This window comes from Panthera uncia, chromosome X, assembly GCF_023721935.1.
Source record: "Panthera uncia isolate 11264 chromosome X, Puncia_PCG_1.0, whole genome shotgun sequence".
In the NCBI taxonomy this organism is placed as follows: domain Eukaryota; kingdom Metazoa; phylum Chordata; class Mammalia; order Carnivora; family Felidae; genus Panthera; species Panthera uncia.
The window spans coordinates 65,890,626-65,901,797 of record NC_064817.1 but is presented as its reverse complement, the minus strand read 5'-3'; positions in this window follow the sequence as shown (position 1 = coordinate 65,901,797).

Here is an 11,172-nt window from a genome sequence, read left to right as displayed (position 1 = left end):
GTCTGTTTTCTTGTCTGTTTTGTTTCTAGAAATCCACATGTAAGTGGAATAATATGGTATTTTTCTTTTTCTGACTGACTTATTTAGCTTAGCCTAATATTCTCTAGCTCCATCCACATCTTTTAAAATGACAAGGTTTCCTTCTCTTTACGCCTGAGTTATATTCCAGTGTGTGTGTGTGTGTGTGTGTGTGTGTGTACTACCATTTTTATCCAATCATCAGTCAATGAAAACATGGACTGTTTCCCTAATTTAACTATTGTAGATAAGGCTGCTATAAATATTGGGATGCATATATCTCTTTGGGTTAAGATATTTTCATTATGTCATTAAATACATAGTAGAGCAATTGCTGGATTGTAGGGAACTTCTATTTTTAACTTTTTAAGGAACCTCCGTACTGTTTTCCAAAGTAGCTACACCTATTTACATTCCCATCAACACTTCAGGAGGATTCCCCTTTTCCAACATTCTCGCCAACACCTATTGTTTCTTGTGTTGTTGATTTTAGCCATTCTGACAAGTGTGAGGTCACATCTCATTGTAGTTTTCATTTGTATTTCCCTCATGATCAAAGATGTTGAGCAACTTTTCTTGTGCCTATGGGCCATATGTTTATCTTCTTTGGAAAATATCTACTCATGTGTTCTGCCTATTTTTAATTGTATTATTTGTTATTTGGATGTTGAGTGTTATAAGTTCCTTATAGATTTTGGATACTAACCTTTTATCAAATATGTCATTTGCAAATATATTCTCCCATTCCATAGGTTTCCTTTTAGTTTTATTGACTGTTTCCCTTGCTGTGCAGAAGCTTCTTCTTTTGATGAAGCCCCAAACTTATTTTTTATTTTTTTGCTCTTCCCTCAGGAGACATATCTAGTAAGAAGTTGCTATAGTCAATATCAAAGAGGTTACTGCGTGTGATCTCCTCTAGGATTTTTTAAATTTAATTAATTAATTATTTTAATTTACATCCAATTTAGTTAGCATATAGTGCAACAATAATTTCAGGAGTAGACTCATTAATGCCCCTTACCCATTTAGCCCATTATGTTTCATCTCCCTCCCTGTTTTCATATTATTTTTTCTTCCTCTCTTATGTTCATCTGGTTTGTATCTTAAACTCCGCATATGAGTTAAGGAATGTGAAATTAGTCTTTTTCTCACTAATTTCACTTAGCATAATACCATCTAGTTCCATCCACATAGTTGCAAATGGCAAGATTTCATTATTTTTAATGGCCAAGTAATACTCCAGTGTGTGTGTGTGTGTGTGTGTGTGTGTGTACACACTACATCTTCTTTATCCATTCATTCATTCATCCGTTGATGGACATTTGGGATCTTTCCACACTTTGTCTATTGTCAATAGTGCTGCAATAAACATTGGGGTGCATGTGCCCCATCGAAACACATCTGTATTCTTGGATAAATACCTCGTAGTGCAATTTATGGGTCGTAGCATAGTTCTAATTTCAATTTTTTGAGGAACCTCCATACTGTTTTCCAGAGTAGCTAAATCAGTTTGCATTCCCACCAGCAGTGCAAAAGAGATACTCTTTCTCCACATTCTCGCCGACATCTGTTGTTGCCTGAGTTGTTAATGTTAGCCATTCTGAGAGGTGTGAGGTGGTAGCTCATTGTGGTTTTGATTTGTTTTTCCCTGAAGATGAGTGATTTTGAGCCTCTTTTTGTGTGTCTGTTAGCCTTCTAGATGTCTTCTTTGGAGAAATGTCTATTCATGTCTTTTGCCCAATTCTTCACTGGATTATTGGGTTTTTAGTGTTGAGTTTGATAAGTTCTTTATAGATTTTGGATACTAACCCTTTATCTGATATGTTACTTGCAAATAATTTTTTCCATTCCGTTGGTTGTCTTTCTTTTTGCTAATTGTTTCCTTCACTTTGCAGAAGCTTTTTATTTTAATGATGATCCAACAGTTCATTCTTGTATTTGTTTCCCTTGCCTCTGGAGACGTGTTGAGTAAAAAGTTGCTGCAGCTGAGGTCAAAGAGGTTTTTGCCTGCTTTCTCTTCAAGTATTTTGATGGCTTCCTGTCTTACATTTAGGTCTTTCATCCATTTTGAGTTTATTTTTGTGTGTGGTGTAAGAAAGTGGCCCAGGTACATACTTCTGAATGTCACTTTCCAGGTTTCACACCATCTGCTGAGGACACTGTCTTTTTTTCTTTGGATATTCCTTCCTGCTTTGTTGAATATTAGTTGGCCATACATTTGTTGGTCCATTTCTGGGTTCGCTATTCTGTTCCATTGATTTTAGTGTCTGTTTTTGTGTCAGTTCCACACTGTCTTGATGATTACAGCTTTGTAATACATCTTGAAGACCAGGATTGTGATGCCTCCAGCTTTGGTTTTCCTTTTCAGGATTGCTTTGGCTATTCAGGGTCTTTTCTGGTTCCATTCAAATTTTATGATTGTGTGTTCTAGCTCTGTGAAGAATGCTGGTGTTATTTTGAAAGGTGTTGCATCGAATATGTAGATTGCTTTGGATAGTATCAACATTTTCACAATATTTGTTCTTCCAATCCAGGGGCATGGAATATTTTTGAATTTTTTTGTGTGTCTTCTTCAAATTCATTCATAAGTTTTCTATAGTTTTCAGTATATATTTTTTAACCTATTTGTTTAGGTTTATTCCTAGGTTTTTTATGGTTTTTGTGCAATTCTAAATGAGATCAATTCCTGGATTTCTTTTTCTGTTGCTTCATTATTGGTGTATAAAAACTCAGCTGATTTCTGTGCATTGGTTTTATATCCTTTGACATTGCTGAATACATGGATCAGTTCTAGCACGTTTTTTTTTTTTTTTTTTTGCAAATCTTTTTGGGTTTTCCATATAGAGTACCACATCATCTGTGAAGACTGAAAGTTTGACTTCCTCCTGGCTGATTTAGATGCCTTTTATTCTTTGGTGTTCTCTGATTGCTGAGGCTAAGACTTCCAATAATATTTTGAGTAACAGTGGGGAGAGTGGACATCCCTGTCTTGTTCCTAATATTAGGAGGAAAGCTGTCAGTTTTTTCCCATTGAGGATGATATTAGCGTCAGGTCTTTCATATTTGGTTTTTATGATCCTGAAGTATGATACTTCTATGCCTACTTTCTTGAGGGTTTTTATCAAGAAAGAATGCTGTATTTTGTCAAATGCTTTCTCTGCATCTACTGAGAGGATCATGTGGTTTTTGTCCTTTCTTTTTTTGATGTGATGTATCACATTGATTGTTTTGTGGGTATTGAACCAGTCTTCCATCCCAGGTATAAATGCCACTCGGTGGTGGTGAATAATTATATTAATGTATTGTTGTATTCTATTGGCTAGTATCTTGTTGAGGATTTTTGCGTCCATGTTCATCAGGGAAATTAGTCTGTAGTTCTTTTTAGTGAGGTCTTTGGTTTTGGAATCAAGGTAATGCTGGCTTCATAGAATGTGTTTAGAAGGTTTCCTTTTGGTTCTATTTCTTGGAACAGCTTCAAAAGAATGGGTGGGTGTTAACAGTCCTTTAAAGGATTTGTAGAATCCCCCTGGAAAGCCATCTGTCCCTAGACTCTTGTTTTATGGAAGATTTTTGATTACTAATTCAATTTCTTTACTGGTTATGGGCCTGTTCAAATTTTCTATTTCTTCCTGTTTCAGTTTTGGTAGTGTATATGTTTCTAGGAATTGTCCATTTTTTCCAGATGGCCCATTTTATTGGCATATAATTGCTCATAATATTCACTTATTTTTGTTTGTATTTCTGCTGTCTTTGTTGTGATTTCTCCTCTTTCATTCTTGATTTTATTTATTTTGGTCCTTCCCTTTTTCTTTTTGATCAAACTGGTTAGTGGTTTATTAATTTTGTTAGTTCTTTCAAAGAACCAGCTTTTGGTTTTATTAATCTGTTCTACTGTTTTTTGTTTTACATTTTGTTGTTTTTTCTTTGGTTTTGATAGCATTTATTTCTGCTTTAATCTTTATTATTTCCTGTCTTATGCTGTTTTTTTTCTGTTCTTTATTCAGCTCTTTAAGGTGTAAGGTTAGGTTGTGTATTTGAGACCATTCTTCCTTCTTTAGGAAGGCCTGTATTTCTATATACTTCCCTCTTCTGACTGCCTTTGCTGCTTCCCAGAGGTTTTGGGCTGTGGTGTTATCATTTTCATTGTCTTCCATGTACTTTTTAATTTCCTCTTTAACTTCTTGGTTACATCATTTATTCTGTAATAGGATGACCTTATTCTCCAACTATTTGTCATCTTTCCAATTTTTTTCATGTGGTTGACTTCGAGTTTCACAGTGTTGTCTTCTGAACATACGTATGGTATGATCTTGATCTTTTTGTACTTATTGAGGGCTGATTTGTATCCTAGTATGTTATCTATTCTGCAGAATGTTCCATGTGCACTGGGGAAGAACGTGTATTCTGCTTTAAGATGAAATGTTCTGCATATATCTGTCAAACCCATCTGGTCCAGTGTGTCATTCAAAGCCATTGTTTCCTTGTTGGTTTTCTGTTTAGATGATTGGTGCATGGCTGTGAGTGGGGTGTTGAAGCGCCCTACTATTATGGTATTATTATCAATGAGTGTCTTTATATTTGTGGTTTATTAGTTTATATATTTGAATGCTTCATTTTTGGAACATAAATATTTACAATTATTAGGTCTTCTTGATGGATAGTTCCCTTAATTTATAATATAATGCCCTTCTTCATCTCTTGTTCCAGTCTTTATTTTAAAATCTAGATTGTATGATATAAGTATGGCTACTCTGGCTCTCTTTTGGTGACCATTAGCATGATAGATGGTTCTCCATCCCCTTACTTTTAATCTGAAGGTGTCTTTAGGTATAAAGTGGGTCTCTTGTAAACAGCAGCATATAGATGGATCTTGTTTTCTGATCCATTCTGTTACCCTATGTCTTTTGATTGGAGCTTTAGTCCATTCACATCAAGAGTCAATCCTGAAAGGTATGAACTTATTGCCATTATGTTTACTGTAGAGTTGGAGTTTTTGTTGGTGTTGTTCGGTCCTTTCTAGTCTTTGTTGCTTTTGGTCTTTTTGTATTTTTTTTTTTTCTGTCTTTCCTCCCCTCAGAGAGTCTCTGTTCAAATTTCTTGCACGGCTGGTTTAGTGGTCACGGTCTGTAATTTTTGTCTGGGAACCTTTTTATCTTCCTTATTTTTAATATCAGCCTTTCTGGATAAAGAATTCTTGGCTTCATATTTTTCCAATTCAGCACATTGAATATATCCTGCCAATCCTTTCTGGCCTGCCAAGTTTCTGTGGATAAATCAGCTGTAAACCTGATGGGCCTTCCCTTCTAGGTTAAGGACTTTTTTTCCCTTGCTGCTTTCGTGATTCTTTCCTTGCCTGAATGTTTTGTGAATTTGACTTTGATATGTTTTGTTGATGGTCAGTTTTTTTTAATCTAATGGGAGTCCTCTTTGCTTCCTGGATTTTGATGTCTGTGTCTTTCTCCAGGTTAGGAAATTTTTCTGCTATGGTTTGATCACATAAACCTTCTACACCATTTTCTCTCTCTTCATCTTCTGGCATCTCTATGATTCTGATGTTATTCATTTTTAATGAGTCACTGAGTTCTCTAATTCTTCTATCACACTCTTTGGCCTTAGTCTCCCCCTTTTTTTTTCTGCTTCATTGTTCTCCATAAGTCTGTCCTCTATATCTCTGATTCATTGCTCTGCTTCATACATCCTTGCCACTGTGGCACCAATTTGAGATTGAAGCTCAGTTATAGCAATTTTTATTTCTTGCTAACTGGCTTTCACTTCCTTTATGTCTGCAGAAAAGGATTCTAAACTATTTTCAACCCCAGCTAGTGTTCTTATTATCATTATTCTAAATTCTGGTTGAGACATCTTCTTTGTGTCTGTTGTGATTAATTCCTTGGCTATCATTTCCTCCTGTTCTTTCTTTTGGGGTGAATTCCCTCATTTCATCATTTTGAAGGAAGAAAAGTAATTGATATATTAAAAAAAATAAAAATGAAAAAAATGAAAAACATCACAAAAAGTCAAATAAATGATGTTAGATCCTAAGTGTGTTTTGGTCTAGTTGTTGAGAATTTGATTGATAGATAGATAGTTGTTGAAAATTTTCATAGAAAAGAAAAAAGAGGGGGGGAAGGAAAACATTTGGAATTTTGAAAAAATGAACACAATAAAATAGAACAAAATGAAATGATGGAAGTAAAAAACAACTTAAAAATTTACAAACAAGTTAAAAATGTAGAAAAAATTAAAGAAAAAATCTTTTTAATAAAAATAGAAAATAAAAAGAAAATTTTTCAACTTTTGTATTCAAGTATAAGAAAAACAGAAAAATAAATTTAATAGATGCACCAGCAAACAGAATGAAATACCATTGAAATTACATCCGGTTTCCCCTAGAAGTCAAACTATGAAGCACTTTATAGTAAATAACCTAAGCAGGTGGAGAGACTTCTGGTGTTCCTCAAGAGTGTGGTTGGGCTAGTTGGGCGGGGCTTTATGTAACAGCTCCTTATTCCACTAGATGGTGCTGCACTTACTGTGGTGGATTGTTGTGACCCATGTAGGTGTGTATGTGCATGCACCTGAAGGGTGAAAATAGCTTCACCCAGCTACCCAGGCTCTAGTATCAGAACTCTGTGCTCTCCCTGACCGACATTCAAGCTTCCCTCCTTTGTCTCCAGCTTCCATTCTCTCTCTGCTTCTACTTGTCCATGACCAAGCTGTCAAGGTGCCAGGTGGCACCTCCCTCCTGGGTTTTATCTCAGATGTGGCTGTTTCCCAACCCCTCACTTCTGAAGGACTGCAGTTTTGACCCGTTTTGACCTTCTGGGGGAGTGTCTTGCTTAGCAATGGCCAGGTGCCATCCCGCCCACAGGAACATTTGTGAAACTGTGCTGCTGCCAATGTCCAGAGACTGCTGCTGGGTGCCAGCCCACCCCAGAAAAAGTTTGCATGATCTTGTAGCAGCAGCGTTTCAGGGATTATGGTAAATCACAACACACATCTGGCACCAAGCTTCACCCTTAATGTCCTTGTTCCAATACCAGTGAATGTGATTGTTCTCTGGGGTCCACTGGGACCTTTGCCTGTGGGGAGGCCACACAACCTCTACCTAATATCTTCCCAGCAGTGGAACTGTCTCTCCCCATGTGGCCCAAGGACCCCTTGCACCTCACTCTCTTCTCCTGGGGTTTCTTTCTTCCCACAAGAACACTGCCTGGTATTGAACTGCAGATTCAGACACTTCACTCCCCCCCTGTTTATAGAGTCTTAATGGAATTTAAACCCTTTCCTTTCTCTTTTCTTCCTTTTTTGTTCAGTCCATTGCAGCTGTTTCCACTCTTCCTTTTCTCTCCAGCTGCTTTCAGGGGGAGGGGTCATTTTCCTGTATTCTCCCCCATCTCCATCATCTCTCCAGAAGCAAAAACAGCTTCCTGCCTTCAATGGCTTCTCTCTCCTCCAGTTCACCTCTCTGAGCCACGTACATGCCAAGTTCTGTGGTTCAGGTTGGGCAAATTGTTGTGTTAATCCTCAAATCAGTTTTCTAGATGTGCAAGATGGTTTAGTGTTCATCTGCACTTCAGGGACAAGAGACTCAAAAACAACTTCCATGCTGTTCCACCTTCTTAGCCCTTCCTATATCACATATTTTCTCTTCCTCCTCCTCCTCTTCCACTTCCTTCTCCTCCTCCTCGCCCTCTTCTTCTACTTCCCCTTCTCCTTCCTCCTCCACTGTTTACCATACAGTTGTGGATTTATTTCTTGGTTTTCTAGCCAGTTTCATTGATCTCTGTGTCCCTTTTTGTGTCAGTGCCATACTGTTTTGATCACTACAGCTTTTAAAATAACTTGAAGTTTGGAATTGTTGATGTCTCCAGACTTTTTTCTCTTTTTCAAAGTTGCTTTGGCTATTCAGGGTCTTTTTATTCCATCCAACTTTTAAGATTGTTTTTTGTAGCTCTGCAAAAAGAAAATCTGGTGGCATTTTGATAAGGATTTCATCAAAATATGTAGATTACTTTGGGTGATATAGACATTTTAAGAATATTTGTTCTTCCAATCCATGAACATGGAATATCTTTCCAGTTCTTTGTGTCATGTTCAATTTTTCTCACCCATGCTTTATAGTTGTCAGAGTACAGGTCTTTTACCTCTTTGATTAGGTATATTTCTAGGAATCTTCTAGGTTTTTGGTGCAATTGTAAATGGGACTTATTCCTTAATTTTCCTTTATTTTGTTTTATTATTTGTGTATGGAAATGCAATAGATTTGATTTCCGTACATTGACTTTGTGCCCTGCAACTTTCCTGAATTCATTTATCAGTTCAGCAGTTTTGGGTGGTGTCTTTCAGGTTTTTTATATGGAATATCATGTCATCTGCAAATAGTGAAAAGTTTATTTTTTCCTTGCTGATTTGGATGCCTTTATTTCTTTGTGTTTTCTGATTGCTTTTGTTAAAACTTCCAGTGTACTGTTAAATAACAGTAGTGTGAGTGTACATCCCTGTCATTTTCCTGACCATAGAGGAAAGCCTCTCAGTTTTTCTCAATTCAGGATTATATTATCTCTTGGTTTTTCTCATATGGCCTTTATTATAATCAGGTATATTCCCTCTAAACCTACTTTGTTGAAGGTTTTTATCATCAACGAATGTTGTACTTTGTGAAATGCTTTTTCTACTTATATTGAAATAATTGTATGATTTTTACCCTTTATTTTCCTAATATGATGTATCACATTGGTGAACATTCAACAACTCTTATAACCCAGGAATAAAATCCACTTTATTGTGCTCAATGGGTTTTTAATTGTGTTTAAATTCTGTTTGCTAATATTTTATTGAGAATGTTTGCATCCATGTTCTTCAGGATATTGGTCTGTAGTTCTCTCTTTTATTGGAGTCTTTATGCCATTTTGGTATCAGGGATATGCTGAACTCCTAGTATAAATTTGGAAGGTTCCCTTCGTTTTTATTTTTTTGTAAGATTTTGACAAGTATATGTATTAATTCTTCTTTAAATGTCAGGTAGAATTCCTCTCTGAAGCCACTTTAATCTGAACTTATGTTTTTTAGCTTTTTGATTACTGATTCATTTTCATTAGTGGTTTTCAATTTCTTCACTTTTTCTATTTCTTTCTGTTTCATGTTTGGTAGACAATATGTTTCTAAGAATTTATATATTTCTTCTAGGTTGTCCAATTTTGTTAGCATATTGTTTTTGATAATATTCTCTTATAACTGTATTTCTGTGGTGTGGTAGCTATTTATCCTCTCTCATTTGTGAATTTATTTTTGGGTCCTTTCTCTTTTTTTCATGAAAATTTGGATTCATGGTTACCAATTAAATTTTTTTTTCAAAGAACCAACTCCTGGTTTGATCGACCTGTTTTATAGATTTTAAAATTTCTATATCATTTATTTCTGCTCTAATCTTTATTATTCCTTACTTTCTGTTGGCATAAGTCACTGCTTGTTTTTCTTTTTCTAGCTCCTTTAGGTGCAAGGATAGGTTGTTTACTTGAGATTTTTCTTTCTTCTTGTGGTTTTGGCACATACTGCCCTCTGTATGGCACATACCCCAGCACATACTGCTGCATCCCTAAAGTTTTGCACTGCCATGGTTTAATTTTCATTTGTTTATATGTATCCTTTATATATTTCTTCTCAGATGTCCTGGTTGATCTGTTGATTATTTAGTAAACTGTTGTGTAATCTTCATATATTAGTCGTCTTTCCAAATATTTTCTTGTGGTTGACTTCTAGTTTCATAAGGCTGTGGTTGCAAAAGGTGCATGGTATGACTTCAATCTTTTTGTGCTTGTTGAAGCATGATTTGTGACCTAATATGTGACCTTTTTTGGAAAATGGCCCATGTGCACTTAAAAAGAATGTATATTTTGCTGTTTTAGGACAGGATGCTCTGAATATACCCGTTAAGTCCATCTGGCCCAGTGTGCCATTAAAAGTCTTTTTTTCTTGTTGATTATCTGTTTAGATGATATTTCCATTGATGTAAATGGGGTGTTAAAGTCCTCTACTATTATTGTATTACTAGTAATCAGTTTCTTTATGTTAGTCATTAATTGTTTTATATATTTGGGTGCACACATGTTGGTTGCATAAACATTTATAATTGTTAAATCTTCTTGTTCGGTTTTCTTCTTTTTATCACATTGTGCCCTTCTTTATCTCTTGTTACAGTTTTTGCCTTAAAGTCTAATTCATCCTAATATAAGTAGTGCCACTCTGATTTTCTTTTGACATCCCCTTACATATAGATGTTTCCCCACCCCCTCACTTTCAGTCTGTAGGTGACTTTACATCTAGAGTAATCTTGTAGGCAGCACATAGATGCGTCTTTCTTTAAATCCAATCTGTTACCTTATGTCTTTTGATTAAAGCACTTAGTCAATTTGCATTCAAAGTAATTATTCATAGATACATATTTACTGCCATTTTATTACTTGTTTTGTATTTGTTTATGGATTTACTATGATCTTTTCTTGTCTTCATCATTTTAATCTTTCTTTTCCAGTCAAAGAGTTTGCTTTAATATTTCTCATAGGGCTAGTTTATCGGCCACAAACTCCTTTACTATTTTTGTTGTTCTGGGAAACACTGTACCTGTGTTTCTATTCTGAATGACAACCTTGGTGCATAGAGTATTCTTGGCTGCATATTTTTGCCATTCATCACTTTGAATATATCTTGCCACTTCTGGTCTTTAAAGTTTCTGCAGAGAAATATCCAGGTAACCTTTTGGTTCTTCCTTTGTAAGTTAACAACTTTTTTTTTCTGTCTTGCTGCTATTTTAAGATGTTTTTCTTTTTCACTATATTTTGCAAATTTAATTGCAACATCTCTCAGTGTTTTGGCTTGCTTTTTGTTGATTTTTATGGGAGTTCTGTATGCTTCCTGGATCTGGATGTCAGTTTCCTTCCCTAGTTTAGGGAAGTTTTCTACCATATCCCTTCAAATAATTTTTCTGCCCCCCCCCCCCCTTTTCCCTCAGTGCTTCTTCTGGAATTCCTGTAATACAAATGTTATTATGCTTGATCAAACCACTGAGCTTCCTAAATCTATTATCATATTTCATAATTCTTTCTTCTCACTTTTGTTCAGCTTCATGATTTTCCATTATTTTGTCTTCTATAT